Genomic DNA, 16,147 nt, shown 5'->3' on the forward strand with positions numbered 1-16,147 from the left:
CACTGCCAAAGTGCCTTGAACAAGAGCATCTTGAAGTGGTCGACCTGGCCTCAACAGCTGTAGCCTGTTATACAGGTGCAAAAGCGTATTTTCCTATTCAGTGCAATAGCTAGTTCATTTAGAACTGAGAAGCTCACTGGGAGGTGATAAAACAAGAACGCATGTTTATGTGGTTTGGTCTATAAAATTAAGTGTGAAATGCTGAGATCTTCTAATTTTAATGTCTTGTAACACAGTGTAATCACAACCTATGCATTTCTAGGCTATCTATAAGAAAGGAGCAAGTTGTAGATGCAAAACACATTTCTAGTTATAAAGCATATAACTTTTTTAAATTGATATAATAATCTGTGTTTGCTGTTTTTGCTGATGATAGATCTTTTGCTATCTAGAGGAATTTTAAATGATGAGTATAATTTTTCTTATTTAGGATGTGAGAAATACCATTATTCATTCTCTAATATTTAAATTTTTAAAACCAGGAATTTTATTCTAAAGGAACAGTTGCTTTAAATATGTCTACACTGGATCCTCCTGTTTTAAAAGAGAATAGCTAGAAAATGGTTATGTATAATTGCAGKGCAGTATGAGTCTCATCACTGATAAGAATTAATCTTTTTATTATTTATTAAAAAATAGAATAAAAATCACATGTAAACAAAAAAATGATATGTAAATCAAAGTGATCTGTTGATTGAAATAGTACTTGAGATCAATCATTTGAATCACATAAGTTTAGATCAGTTCTCTCTAGCTCAAATATGCTTCAGCTTCAAGAATACAAATATTTTGGTTGGTTGATTAGATAAGTAGTCAATTAAAAATGCAGAAGCTATTTACTTCATAAAATGTCTTTTAAAAGACAGCTTAGGATAAGGAATGAATTATGAATTGTTATCCATTTATTAGCTTTCAAGAATAATAGAAACATGGAGTATGTATAAAATGCACTGATAACGATAGTTTTGCAATGATAATTCAATAGTGGTTTTTTTGTTTTGTTTTGTTTTGTTTTGTTCTTTTTTACAGGTAAGCAATTATATCAGTTAAATAAAAATGAAGCGGGTCTCCTTGCCTTCCTGCAGTTTTCTCCGAGGAGCATACCCTTAATCTTTCCCCTGCAAAGCCTGTCAAATTGAATGGGTTTTGGAGCCTGATGTGCCTGTGGCAGTGCGGGGGTATGCTGTTGTAGTTTGAGAACTGCCAGGGCCACGATAAACTGTCCCTCAAAACGGTGATAGTGAATTTGGTTGGAGTACTTCTCCTGAGCAGAAGTTGCCACGCTTGGTCTTAGAAGACTATAGTCTTAAAAGTAGTTGATAGGGCCTGCTTATTTACTGAAATTAAGCTTTAGACCTATGAAAGCAATTACTGGGGAATAAGTGTAAAAACAATGAGGCAAATGGTATTGTAGATGGGTTTTATTTTGTTTTTTTAATATTTTGAAACAGATCCAGCATTGTTCTGTTTTTTTCTTTTTTTCTTTTTTTTCCATTAGAAGGTATTTTAGTACTACTTTAACCATTGCAGGAAATGAGAGGCTGGAGACTGGTTTTTGTTTCTGAAGTGTTTAAAGTGAAAGACTGAAAATGAGGTTGCATAATACTTGCAAAAGTTGAAATAGATAATAAGTTAAAAATCACTTTGTAAATCCTAGGAATCAGTGATCTTTGTTTTGGCCCATATATACCCACTCAACAGAGAAGGGAAAAGCAGTGTATCAGTAAGGCATTTTTTCTTCTGATAGGATAAAAAAGAATTTGTTTCCTCAGGTCAGCGTGCAAGCTGCGATTTTAACAGAAACCATGCACTTATTGTCAAAGAAGATTCTCCTCAGTAGAAAATCTGACAGAAATGGAAATAGATTACTCTCAAATATAAGAGTGGGGGCAAGAAAGTCGATCCAAAGCCAAATTAGGGTAGAGTCTTAGAACGTTATTTTGGAAACATTTCACTGGGTCAATACCACAGATAGTCAGAGAAAGTGTTAAGCAATGTGGCGTGGAGTCTAGTTGGAGGCCTGTGGCTAGTGGTGTCCCCCAGGGCTCAGTACTGGCTCCCATCCTGTTCAGCTTCTTCATCAGTGACCTGGATGAGGGGACGGAGTGCCTCCTCAGCAAGTTTGCTGATGATACCAAGCTGGGAGGAGTGGCTGACACACCTGAGGGCTGTGCTGCCATTCAGAGAGACCTGGACAGGCTGGAGAGTTGGGCAGAGAGGAACCTCCTGAGGTTCAACAAGGGCAAGTGCAGAGTGCTGCACCTAGGGAATAATAACCCTAGGCAGCAGTACAACTGGGGGCTGACCTGCTGGAGAGCAGCTCTGCAGAGCAGGCCCTGGGAGTGCTGGTGGATGACAGATTGACCATGAGCCAGCAATGTGCTCTTGTGGCCAAGAAGGCCAGTGGTCTCCTGGGATACATTACGAAGASTGTTGCCAGCAGTTCGAGGGAGGTGATCCTGCCCCTCTACTCAGCCCTGGGGAGGCCTCATCTGGAGTCCTGTGTCCAGTTCTGGGCTCCCCAGTACAAGAGAGACATGGAGCTACTGGAGAGAGTCCAGCATAGGGCTACRAGGATGATCAGAGGGCTGGAGCACCTGCCCTATGAGGAACAGCTGCGAGAGCTGGGCCTCTTCAGCCTGGGGAAGAGAACACTGAGGGGGGATCTTATCAATGTGTACAAGTACCTGAAGGGAGGGTGTCAAGGGGACAGGGACAAACTCTCTTCAGTTGTCCCATGTGACAGGACAAGAGGCAACGGGCAGAAGTTGAAGCACAGGAAGTTCTGCCTGACTGTGAGTGGGAATTTCTTCCCTGTGAGAGTGGTGGAGCACTGGCACAGGTTGCCCAGAGAGGTTGTGGATTCTCCTTCTCTGGAGATCTTCAAGGCCTGCCTGGATGCAACCCTGTCTAACATGCTCTAGGTGACCCTGCTGAGCAGGGGGGGGTTGGACTAGATGGTCTCCAGAGGTCCCTTGCAACCTTACTGATCCTATGAATGCCAGTTAGAAATAAGATTTGAGTGCATGAATTTCAGCACAAAACTGAAGAACCGTGAGCCTCATGGGCTTATAATCATTGACCCAGAGAGTATTGATCCACAGTGTGTGGGATGTGCAAATTTGTAAGATATTTGATTGAACTGGGGACAGACCTTTGTGAGGCAGATTTAGAAACAGTGAAGAATGAGAGTGCTTATAGAGAAGATGAAGAAAATAGAAAAAGAATGGACTGTTGTGTAATTAATGATGGAAAAATCTATTTTTCTGTTTTCAGATGATTATATCATTTACGAATCTGAGAGCAAAAATGCAAATATTCATTCTTTGAAATTAGCTTATAACTATGATGCTGCAGTAGTGATAACTGATTTTTTAAATAAATGTTTCTACTGGAAGAAACTTTCCATTATGCCAGAGCTCTAGCACTATAGTACGTTACAGGGGAAGGTTGTGCTATATTGGGGGTGGGGGGGAATCTAATAACTATATGTGGTTTCTGCACCTCCAGAATTAAGAAATTTGGGGAGTATAGTGTGTAAAGAACCAGTTGATTGGAAAAAATTTCATTGGAGACAAATTTTGCAATGGTGAGAGCTGGATGTAGCTTCTGACTGAAGAACTATTTGCTGGCCTAACTCATCTCATTTAGCACTTGTTCTGTTCCAGTTATAGTTACGAATTTAGGAATRTATTTGGCTTCTTAAGTTTCCAGACTGATTTAAGGCCCATCGATTCAAATGATCATTCGGATTAGTATATGGAGAGTTATATGATGATATGATATTGGCTCTTTTCATTATTTCCATTTGCTTTTGCAGTTATCCAGTTTCTTCACAGTACTGCTTTCTAACTGTGTGAATATTGTAAATAGTATCACTGTGATTCTGTGATAAGACTTGGACATTTTTACAGATGTGCAGTCTTTTTTATAAGCTAGGTGACCTAGTGTGCCTGAACTAGATTTCGAATGATTATTTGAATAAATAGGATTGTTTGTGGCTATTATACACATTATACCTGCCCATTTTTCCAGATGCAGATTAGCACAAACATAGAAGTTGCCTAGGAATAGAAACATGCCGTAAGTGATTCCACCACAGAACTCTTCATCTTGTGCTTTAGTCCATTTTTCCCTGTGTAAAATTTGTGCACAAAGAAAAAAAGGCTCCTTCTAACTGAGCTTATAAGCTTAGACACTTAAGTTATGAAACACCAAATTACAGTGCAGTCTTAAAGTATTTCAGGAGCTCTCAACCTGCATCTTGCCGGTATAATTCTGAAATGTGCCTTCCTCTCCTGGGTCCTTCCTCCCAGGGCACAGGCTGAGGGCTGTTTGAGCTGCGGGGGCCGAGCAGCCTCATGTGCCTATGTTCCTCCCTCCCCCAGGAAATCATGGTGGCTGGAAAGATGCTGCCTCTGGGGGCTTCCTTTGCCTTTCAGCCTCCTCTCTCCAGCCTGGTTTAGAGTTTCTCAAGTAAAAGGGGCAGCTGAGAGAAAGGGTGATGTTGCCTCTGCCTCCTGAAGGTCTTCAATAAAAAAGACTCCAGCATGAAACTGGTGCTGATGGAGCTTATGGCTCATTACTGTAATTCATTAGAAGGCTGTGAATGGACTAAAGGATGTATGTGTTGTCCTTATGGCTGTTTTGGTTCAGCTACCACTGTTTTATTGGGCAAGGATTTTGATCTCAGTATTATCAATAAAGTGCGTGTTTAGTTGCTGTGCCATGGAGGAGAGGAAGATCTACTTTTATCCAGCCTCTACCCCCCAACCTATTTGCTTGAGTAGTCAGCACAGACCATAAAACTCCCTCCTGCTGAATTAAAATTTGGTTTTGTTTTTTAGTTGGTTGCGTATCAGACTGTTTTAAATACAAATACATTTTCCTTTGGATATACTCTTGTGTGATTCTGGGRGCAGTTGTTTCTATAAGTTCATGCTCCTTTGATAAAGGAGAACTGAATCTTTTGGGGAGCTTGATGGGCTTCTCTTTGAATGTGCTTACACTCAGGCATATAAAATGTAATGTGTTTAGAATATTTTCATTTTGTACTTGAAATCGAACTGTTGTTTTTCATCCAATTATTGTTAAAGATGCTTATTTTTTTCTTTGGTAAGTAGATTGATCATTAAGAGAATGATAGGGGTTTTGTTTGGTTTTTCTCTAATGTATAGAGAGCTTTCCAGGAACATGTGAAGAGCTGGACTGGATGTCTTTCAAGAAAATATGTATATTGAAAACAGACTTCTTTGTATGTGATTCCCTTTCTTTGGGACAGCTAAAGTTTGAACACTTTGCCCATGTGTCATATTTCTAATGTACTTACCATCATATACTGTATGGTTGCTGGGTCAGGCTCAGCTACTGGAAGAATGTTTGTTTCCTGCCAAGTAATTTTTCAACAGAAACTATTGGGTATCAGCCAAGGTTTCACTGTTTGGGGAAGCTATTCTTGAGAAAAAGCTTTTTTGTTATGGGGAGAGGGGGCTGTTTGGTTTTAGGTTTTGTTTTTTGGAGGGTTTGGGGGGTTTTGGGTTGGGTTTTTTTTTTGTAACAGCAGAAAAAAGTGGGTGTCCCAAGATACTGAGACATTCAAATCAAATTTGAGACAAAAGAAACGGAACTTGTCTTTTTTTCTCATCAGTCCTCCTCATCAAAGTAACAAAAGAGGTTCTTGAGAGTTACAGCTGAATGAGAATAGTTTAAAAACAGAATTCCGCAAATGTGCATTTGCTCCTACTTCTAATACCACAAAGGAGCTATTAGTGCTTAATTCAGCTGAATATCTGTAGATTCAGGTTATAGGTATCTAGATAAGATTAGATATAATATTTTTTCTTCTTCTTACAGGCATCTAAGGACAGCATATACTGTTGGTAACATGAAAGAATTATGCTTGGTATGATTAATGGTTAAAAACTTTATTACATTACCTGAAGACAAAGCATTTTGTTCTGTATTGGTAGTTTTTTCTTAAGATTTCAATTTGTTTAGCAGCATACAACCCAGTCTCTATTTCAGGTAGAAGGAAGCTGAAAATATTTACATACTTGCAATTAATAATGTGGTCTTAACTTTTCCTCTGGAATTTGTTGTTTTATTTTAAGTCTTGTTGTTTAAATTCTTCAGAAACAACCATCTCATTCCTAAGTTCTAGTTAAAACTTTTTTGCCATGCACAAACATTTATTTTCAAGAGTTGTAATATGTTTTGTGATCAAATTTGGATGAGACTTTTTCTGCTTATTATGGACAAGTGACTTGTCATGTTTTTATCCTTATACTGTATACTGTCATGCAGTTTACTGTAAACAAAATGCAAATATGTGTTGAATATCATAGGTAAACTCAAGTCTTACAGCAATAGAAAAAGTACAGGATGTTTCCAGTAGATTATCCTTCTTGAACAGTGTGTTCAAGAAGGAATAAATTAAATGCCACAGAGGATTTTTTTTTTTTTTTGAGTATCATACATAAGCTAACAATGAAATACTACATTTAATCATTATTAAAATAAAGTGATCTGCTTGGCTGTCTCCTTCTGTTTGTGGCTTTGCTGAGGATGAACCAAGTTATTCAAATATTATACATGTTACTCATTAGAAAACACAAATGTTAGACATAATTTATTCTGTATATCACCTTATCGTAATGCCTGACATGGGGGGAAAAATGATCGCAGTACAAAGGAGTAAATGGTATCTGGCATAAGATCAATCAGATCTGTATCATAGATTACAAGCAAGTTTCTTCTTTGCTAAAGTATAGATGCAATCCTTGTTAAAAGAGTTTATTTGCTCTTGCCTTTATGTAAAGGGAATAGCCATAGAAGCCTTAAATGTGTCAAACTTAAAAACATTTTAGAAAAAATGTCTATGCATAATCTCTCTTAGAGAAAATGCTGTATTATTTAGGTTGATGTCAGGCASTGAACAACTAAATTAAACCCATATGCAAATACCACAGAGAGGGCTGTCCTTAAAAAGCCTATCCTGACTTTTTTCTCAGCCCAGGAAACAAAGTGGAGTAGCCCTGTCTCTGTTGGGTTCAATGTCCCTCTGAGCCAGCACGGGCATGTGCTCAACCTGAGCTTTCATCAGATCCTGCTAATAGTTCCCTAAGCACTTAATAGAGCCTGTTTATTAATAGTGCTGACTATCAGGAAGGCAAAACAATTTATGGCTTAGGTATTAGTCTTGACGTATGCTAGGGCATTTCTGCTTAACGGGTACATACCTGGTCAGCGTGCCCTACTGTCTGAAAAGCCTTAGGCTGTTTGGCATATGGTAGAGTTTGTGGATAGGAGAGAACAGACCAGAAATATGACAGGCATTAGATTAGGAAACAATCCAGGCAAAAATATTCTGTATTCTAACAAACTGCTACATGCAGAAAGAAGTCTCAATTTGATTTTTGTATCACTGTCAGAACTGTGACTGTTGCACAGACTCTGTGCAATCAGTATGTGAATATTTGAGAGTGCATGGAGTTTTCACTGTTATTTTACAGTCTGTTCTAATAATTAGAACATCAGGAAAAAACATTTTATAAAACAAGTAATGATATGCTAAATCATAAATTTAGCTTTTTAYTACTAAAATAAATTTTTAAAGAAATGATAAGTTAGGAAATCGTACACCTTCTACATAAATCATTGCAGAATACAATATCTTTTTTCAAATGTGTTTGAAAGATGTGCATTAATAATATTGCAGAACTTTAAATTTCAAATACTTAAGTATTTGCATATGGCTGTATCTGACTGTAGAGTAACTGATACTGAGTTTCTTGAGCTGTTTAGGGAGAGAAGAAATGTGAGATAGCAGAAGACAAGCCATAAAACAGACACTTTAAAAAGAATTTTAACAAAGATTTAATGCATACTTGATATTACGGGCACTTATACTCCTGGGAGATGGACCATCTTAAAAGAATCCATAAAAATAGGCTACTTAAATTACTACAGAGGATAGTGCAGAATCCAGTAAAAAAGGGCCTCTTCTCTTTTCAGATCAAGGAGACTTCTGGTTCCAATCTAGGATTAAAAACAAAATGCACACACRCACAGACACTAGGGTATCAGCTTGCTATGTAAAAAGGGATTATATTAATTTGAAAAAATCTGTATAGAACAGCTCTTGTTTACATTTGAGTTAAAGGAAATCAACCTTTTTTCTTCTGTCTGTGTAAGGCTGCTGGAAACTGAGACCATTTCCTTGTGACTCTTTAAAAAAACAAGTAACCTCAAATTCTAAAGATTGAAATTGTTTCAATGCAGWGATTGTGCAATCAAGAAGTTCTTATCAAAATCTTGGGTGAGGCAGTTTTTAAAGCATTACTTCCCATGCAAATACTTTGACTTGCAGCCACAATCCTTCTTCTGCTTGAATGTTTCAATTGAACCTTGTTTCAAGTGCTGTTTATTTTTCTWGTTCTAGAATTGCATTGCCTTGGTAGTTCTTCTTCATGAAGTATCCTGACATCTGTGCAACCCTTGTGTTTTGAGATTGCGCCTGTAACCGTTCATTTGCTATACAAAGTAGGCAGACAGTGCTATAAAACATTTAAAAAAATAATTTTGACAAATTTTAAACTAACTGTTGGTCTGCTAGTTTTTAGGGAGGAATATGATACATTGTACTCCAGTTGGTTTAATTACGCACACCATTTGACCAGTAGTCATCATGCTTTTGGCATTTCTGCACAATGTAAACTTGAAGACCATTTCTTACATAAATCACTCATAATTTGTAATAGTGATCACTGTAATAATTTTTTCTTAAGTATGTAACGTCATACATTCCCCTTTGAAAATTAAATAAATGAGGAGCAAGGTTTGTTCTTGATGTTGAAATACTTCCTTGGTTAATAGCTTTTGTTCTGTGTTTTAGATGCTTTGGGTTTTCATCATTTAAATCTGTGAACTTTTAAATAGCATAGCCCATGATTTCCTTTAAGTAATTTTAGTTTGCCAGCAACAAATTCCTGTCTATTCAAAAGGCTGTTCTGAATAATGATTGTATGTATATACTCTTAGAATATACTTTTTTATTTGTTTTTAACTAATAATAAATTTGGCAATCAATAAGGCAATCATTATTTGGTCATAGTCTCCATCTTCAAAAAGTTTAGACAAATCTAGGCAATTTACATTAGTTCCATGCTTTATCTATGTATTATCAATGAGAAATTATTCTTTCCCACTAAATAAATTTAAACTTCATTGATTGCTGTGTGAAATATATTTTTATGACTTCATAATTTCTGGCATTGCTTCATTGCAAGATTAAGTATTTTGACCATTATTGACTTTAGAAGTTTAGTTATTACTGTGTGCCCCAATGGTCTTGATTACTGGAACACTTTGGTTGACAAAGAGCTGATGGAACAAGCTGATTTTGCTATCCCAAATTAACTTTGACTATAGCTCTTTCTTGTCCAGAGTTGGTCAGACTTTATTGTTAGAAATTGATAATTTGGCAGAGGATATTTAAAAATAATACAGCCTTTTAAAATTTTGAAGCCTCAAAATTAATGTAGCTTTTTATGTCATTTTAATATTGTTCCCCAAAAACACAAAGGTGCATTTAAAGTTAGRTATTAAGTTCCATGAAAGTTACGTTTGTTTACATGGATTAATTTAAGAGTGAACCTCTGGCAGTTTGATGGAAGTCTTTGTAAATATTACAGGGTCCACAAGGGCTTCTTGTTGAATAAGCTTAAAAAAAAGGCCCACTTAGAATTGTTTGGCTGCCTGCAAAGAGATTTGACATAGTGAATTTCTCTTGGCAAAAGGTGTTTGGAGACCATGGAGGATAAGAAATAAAAAAGTATCTATAGTGAAAATGCTTCTGCTATCTAGTTTCATTATTACTGTGGTCCTAAGAATTTAGCATGTATATGGCCCAAACTGAACTGGACTTGCCTGTATTACTTAAGAACCAAGAAGTTCCTACATAAAAGTAACAGCAACTACAAGTATATCTCTGTGATTATACAATTACAAAGTTCTTACTTTATTCAGAAAGCTTATTTTACAAGTTATGGACAAATAAATACATTTGTCATCAAAAGCTCCTGGATTCCTCATCACAGCAGTTTGTCCCACAGAAAACATGTTTTGACTGCTCAGTGCTTATGAAACAAGGTGTGGGCTTTTTTAAAAGCTCRTACAACAAGAAGCCCTTGTGGACCTGAAAAACTCTGGACAAGAAAGAGCTTYAGTCAAAATTAATTTGGGATGTGTTATGACAGTAAGTGTCTCAACCTTGTTCCGCAATAGTGGAATCAGTAATACATAATAGGTGTTTGAAATGTAAGCCAAGACCACCCAGGCAACCCCTAAACTGGTATCTACACTCCAGCATTTAAAGGTGTATGGATTGAATAAGTACAGACAGATGCCTAAAGTCAGCCTTTGGTTTCAGAATTATTTTTTTAATTTTTAAAACTTATGTTAATGTCACACTGGTGTATCATTTCAGATTTTTTTTTTTTTTTTTTTTTTTTTTGCAAGGCTTTCCTTCTCTCTTTCTTTCTTGAGAATATATTTATTTTTTGACATACTCCTAGTATACTTTTGTCTAATGGAAGGTTACAATGGAAGGTCTTCAGCAAGTACAGCTGTAGGTTTTGGATTTTCCTGAGCTCAGGAACCAGAGCAATAACACGGGAAATTGTCTTGATATTTGGTGAGGAAAGAATAGGGTTTGCTCTTTTAAGGGCAGATAGATTTTTATTCAGCTGGTTGGTTTTTTGTATCTTATTTACCAAGTCTAATATTTATATCTAACATGCTCTAGGTGACCCTGCTGAGCAGGGGTGTTGGACTAGGTGATCTCCAAGGGTCCCTTCCAACCTTACTGATTCTATGATTCTGTGTTTTGTGAATATAAGCTACTTGTTACTGGAGCCCTCAAGGGGAAGCTTCCTGTTTATGGTAGCTGCTAGTATACAGTTAACTGCTAAGCCTAAGCAAAGGRTAAGAGTGACCAAAGAAAGCTGTAAGATGAGGCAGTCAGTCACCAAAATGAGCAGAAGATGGATTAAATGAGTAAATAGAGGAAGGTTAATACTTCTGTTTTCTCCTGTAAAGGGTAAATGATGATGTTAGGTGAGTCAGTGTTGGAAGTGGAGCAGAGTGGCAGAAAGCATGTGAATGGATATAGAAGTTGTGGTATTTTCACCACCTTTTTAGTATGTTAAAATTAATTTGTGTGAAATATCATGTGGCAAAGTTTATGAAAGAACTGTAACCAATAGTCAGATGATGAAGCTTCGATGTTTATATGATATAAAGGAGCAAAATGTTAAGGAGACTACATTTGCTAAAGATTTTCTGACATCTGCTAAATAAACTTCGTTGTAGGGCATATGGCTAGCAGGAGAATTACTGGAAGAAGCATGGAGCTAAGGGAGCAGCTGGAATATAAGAGCAGTAGAACAGTTGAGATTGACTTGGTAATTATAAAACATGCAGAGGCAATGCTAGAAACAGAGGCAGGGCAAGGAAAATGACAATACCAGAGCATGGAGCGGTCAGGCTGATGTGTGAGAAGGAACCTTCAGACCTAAGAAGAAACTGAGGAAAAAACCTGAGACTCACAAGAGCACCTTGATAAGGTAGCCCTGAGTGTTTGGAGTTTCTTATTAGGCAAGCCTGAAAGGCACCCGTCCATTCATTCTCCTCTGTGAATCTGTCTGTTGGGAATTAAGGTGCAAGATGAGTAGTGCACGCTGGACCATGGCAGGAGTGGGAAAGACTAGAATGTATGATAGCATCGAATTTCGTCTGGTATAAATCAAGTCAACCTGTGGTAAATTTGGGGAAAATCTGTAGGAAGTGGGGCATTTTAGAGAAGCTGGAGAAGGAGGGCAAAAGCGAGGCAAGATAATGCCACAGTCAACATGTTGCTCAGGGTTAGAGAAATACTGTGGTTCGTGGCTGTTGGGAGCATTCAGGTAGAAAGGAGCCTTCAGTGGATGGTTGCCACTGGAGCTGCAGGCTGACAAGATCCTCTAGACAGAAGTGAGAGAAGACTAGGAAAAAATTGTCTAATCTTCCTGCCTACAAAACCAAAGAGGGACATCAAGTGTACCAGGATACATCAAAGAGCATGAGGGAATAGAGGAGGCCAAGAAGGGGCAAAGAAGAGTAAGTGCGCCGTAAGTAGTCAGGTAGTAAAGTAGTAAAAACTAATGTGTCTTACCGGAATGTGTCCCTCGGAGGCCACTGGATGTCTAGGTAGCAGTGGAAGAAGCCTGGAAAACAAAATAGATGAGCTAAAAGTACTGGCACAGTGCRTGAAAGCAGCTGTTGCACAGATGAAGGAAATAATGCTGGAACATTAAAATTGAAAATGTGCTTGTCAGAAAAGATAGGTAAAGGGAAAAGTGTTGTGTTGACATTGTGTATTCATGATATGAAAAACGAGAGAGAACTAAAAAGAAGTAGCATGGATAAAATGCTATGCATTGATCATGACTGCTTTGAGGGAGATGATTTACTGGGGCCAGCAATGTTAGATATGGTTATGGACAGACCTATCTTTGGTGTTACTGAGGAGACAGATGCTGGTGGAATTAAATAGTTACTACACAAACAAAACTGTRATTCTGTTTTTTGAGATGTTTTTGATAAATAGTGAATATCTTGATCTTTTGAAAAGAGAAGGCTTGGTTTGGGGGGGAGTGTATTTTTTTTTTCTTCTTTCCCTAAATAAGCTTGGATCAGGAGATCCTTCAGATGAGGTAGAAGGAAAAAATGCTTATGTGTAGTTGCAGTTTTACATACTGAGGGGCAATTTTTTGAGGAACTAAGTRAACAATTTAATCTGGAATAAAGAGATTAAGAGTGGAAAGGTGGTGAAGATGATTTACCATTTATCTCATGCAAAAGCTAGCTGAAAATTATGTTTAACAAAACAGAYGATGCCCTGAGGGAAAGACATCAGACCTAACTGAATGAATAACAAATTTAAAAGGGATATTATAAGTATGCAAAGAAATTAAATGGGATTACATTGCAAAGAAAGCTCCATCTCAGAGATCAGTAGCTACAGGGATATAGCAGTGTTTTCAGAAACTAAGTATAAAGGCAGGATCTAGCTAAGAAGAAAAAGCTGAAACTCAAACAGCTATAGAAAGAGTAAAAAAATCATAAAGAGATTAAAACCAAGGTGGGCTTAAAATCAAAGTTAATATTTTGCCATCAAGACCATCATGATGTTACGTTTGAAGTTGAACATGGAGGCAAAGCAGGGAAGTGCAATGGGAATGAATGTATGGAGAAGATATGCAAGGTGAAACAAGGAAATAATCCTTAACAAACCTCATGAACTCAGTTCATGGATAATTACTAGCTGAGCATGATTTATGATTGATTAGTAAAGTGGACAAAGCTCTAACCTGATCTTTTTTCAAGTTACATGCTATGCTTGCCCCAAACACAGGGGACCTACTGTGCTTTCTTAGTTTCCTACCAAAGTCTATGGTATGAGATGGGGAGAATGAGTTTTAGTTCCTAGAGCTGTCTTTTCCTGTTTTCATCTGACTATAATGTAGTCTTTGCTTGTGATATAAAATTCCAGTCATCTACATAGCTGTTGTTTCCAGACTGGATTTGTGCACCTCTGTACTGTTAGTTTTGATTTAGTAACTTGGTATCTATGGCAGCTCAAGCCTTGGGAAAGGGTATGCTACATGATTGGGGCTTTTGATCCATTGAACTTAATAGCTCTTAAATGCTACATATACAAGAAAGCATATATTACATAGAGTTGTGAATTTTAGTTGGCTTGTGCCGTAGTTCTCTTTAGGAACTTCTGAGACAGGAATTTGAGGCTCTAGTTAAACAAATRCATATCTTTTGATTATGTTGCAAAGATTCAGTATTTATACAGATTTTTTTTCCTGAGACAATATTTACGCTGAAGATTATTAATGAGAAGGACTGTTCATTTGGCAGTGTTATCTTTTCCATTTTATTCAGTTATAGTTCTGTGTTTAATCATTAGCTGTGGAATAAGGTTAGGATTCTGATTTTCTGYTCCCTACACAACCCAATTCCTTTTCTTATTCAAGCATTATTCAGAGACAGAGAATTCAGCAATCTTCTAAAAACTTTCCACACATCACTAGTATGCAGAACCATCAGAGCTACCTGTTTGTTCAACATACAAGAGAGTTCATGAACCATGGATTTTAATAACTTTTAAGTTCATCAGCATTTATTCTGAATATCTAATATTCATATGTTCTACCTACATTTTTGCTTTTTATTGGAACTGTGAAAGAGTACAGTATTTAATTTAGGAGGGGGGAGAATTCAACTTGTTAATGGTCATATTCTCCTACAACATGTCACTTACATTATGCTTTTCTACAGAAGAGGGGTAGAAAGTAGATACGGCTACAAACTTTCCAATAAAATACTTCGCTTTTTAAAAATTTTTCTTTAAATTCCAGTTATTCTTTTGGACAGGGAAAATAATAATAAAAAATAAAACAAGGACAAAACATTTTGATTGAGTTAAAAACATTTTGTCTTCAATGTTTTGTTCTCCCACGAAACTTATTTTACAGGAAACATTTAGRATTTTCTGACTTTGTTCAGGCTTAGGACAATTATTTTTCAAATTTCCCACTGTAATTTACTACCTTGTCTGGTCTTCTCAAATGATTACCTGAGGAATTAGACAATTTTTCATTTAATTTCTGTTGTAACAGATTATAGAAAAATGTGCTTCTGTGTAGTGTTCTAACAGTTCAGCAGTACTAAAACAGAATATGATTGGTTTTTATCTTTAAATTATATTAATTTAGTAGTTTACTTGACTATAAAGTATTACTTGAATCTGACACGTTTTGGACTCTTCACAACTGTATAAAAAAAAGTGATTTTATTAGTCTGATCCTTTCTTTGCCATAAATACATCTCAGCCTTATCTTAGGGTAGATAAGGTAGGGTAGGGTATCTTCTGGATAATCTCTGGGAACAAGTCTCTGGAGATAATTTTATAAGAGGATTTGAATAATAGTAAACATTTTAAATATTAATATATAAAATTAGGAGGCTGAGCATGGATTTAAAAGATTAAATTACTGTTACCTGTTCTGATTCTTTTCTTATTAAAAGAATGAAGTACCCAATAAAGTCAATGGCAATTACAAGTTACTTGGCAGTTTAAATCACATAACTGAATTTTAATTTTACACAAATACTATTTGCATTCTTGATACAAATTAGGCAGGTAGTGAATAGCTAAATTTAGAGGGAGAAGGAGAGAAATCATAYGCAATTTTTCCTTTCGTTTGGAAAACTTTGTATTTTCTGCATTCATCTTCCATGCTGAGAAAATTCTGGGAATCTTTCTGGTTCTTTCTATAAATCTTTGAATTATATGTGAGACTTAGACAGATGAATCATATGAAGGCAAGTAATTTAATAAACCTCAATTTGTATCTCTGACCTTACATTTATTTATATTTTATATGTGTAGTTTTAGTGAGGGCTAGTATTTGAAAGTATTCTTCCTTATTTTCTGACTGACTTTCTTGGTGTAGCTGCCTTTAACACTCTACTTCTTCTGCTGTTGAATTTCAATTTAATTTGATAGTGTATTTACAGAGCAAAAATTATTGCTGCGTTTCTACTATGCAAAAGTTGTTACCSTTTTTCAAAGGGGTTCAGTTCAGTTCAGTTCAACAGTTTCAGAACATCCACAGTTCTCCCAAAACAAACAAAAAAAGTCTGAATTGAATTGATTTCCGTGTCGTAACAGTTTATTCTATGTTAGAATTGTTTTTCAAAGCGTGACTCAGTGTTGTAAGTTTTTTTCCTTTTTTTTTTTTTTTATGAGACGTTTCATATTTAAAGCACATCACTGTTATCTTTGTCAGGAAAAGCTAGAATTATACATTATGCATATAATACAGAAATGTATTAGACAAATCACTTAATTTGACAAAGTTTTACTGTTCAATCTTTTCTCTTAAGAGCATTCCTTTTAGATGCTACACCATTTGGTTTGGATTTTAAGTTTGGTTCTTAGTCCTGTTTCTTCCGCTTTAAAATTTGAATATCCTCAAAGCTTTTTTATTATTGATTGTAATAAAGAGTTTTTACATAAATACTAACTTTTTTA

The 16,147-nt window shown here is 36.3% G+C and overlaps 1 protein-coding gene across 1 annotated transcript in view; it reads left to right on the plus strand.

The window, feature by feature from the left end:
• TTC27 (tetratricopeptide repeat domain 27) overlaps positions 1–16,147 on the plus strand; it is a 140,345-nt gene that overhangs the window by 85,408 nt on the left and 38,790 nt on the right. The window lies entirely within an intron of this gene.

This window comes from Rhea americana, unplaced genomic scaffold (genome assembly GCF_003343005.1).
Source record: "Rhea americana isolate MKP2758 unplaced genomic scaffold, rheAme1 scaffold_173, whole genome shotgun sequence".
In the NCBI taxonomy this organism is placed as follows: Eukaryota; Metazoa; Chordata; class Aves; order Rheiformes; family Rheidae; genus Rhea; species Rhea americana.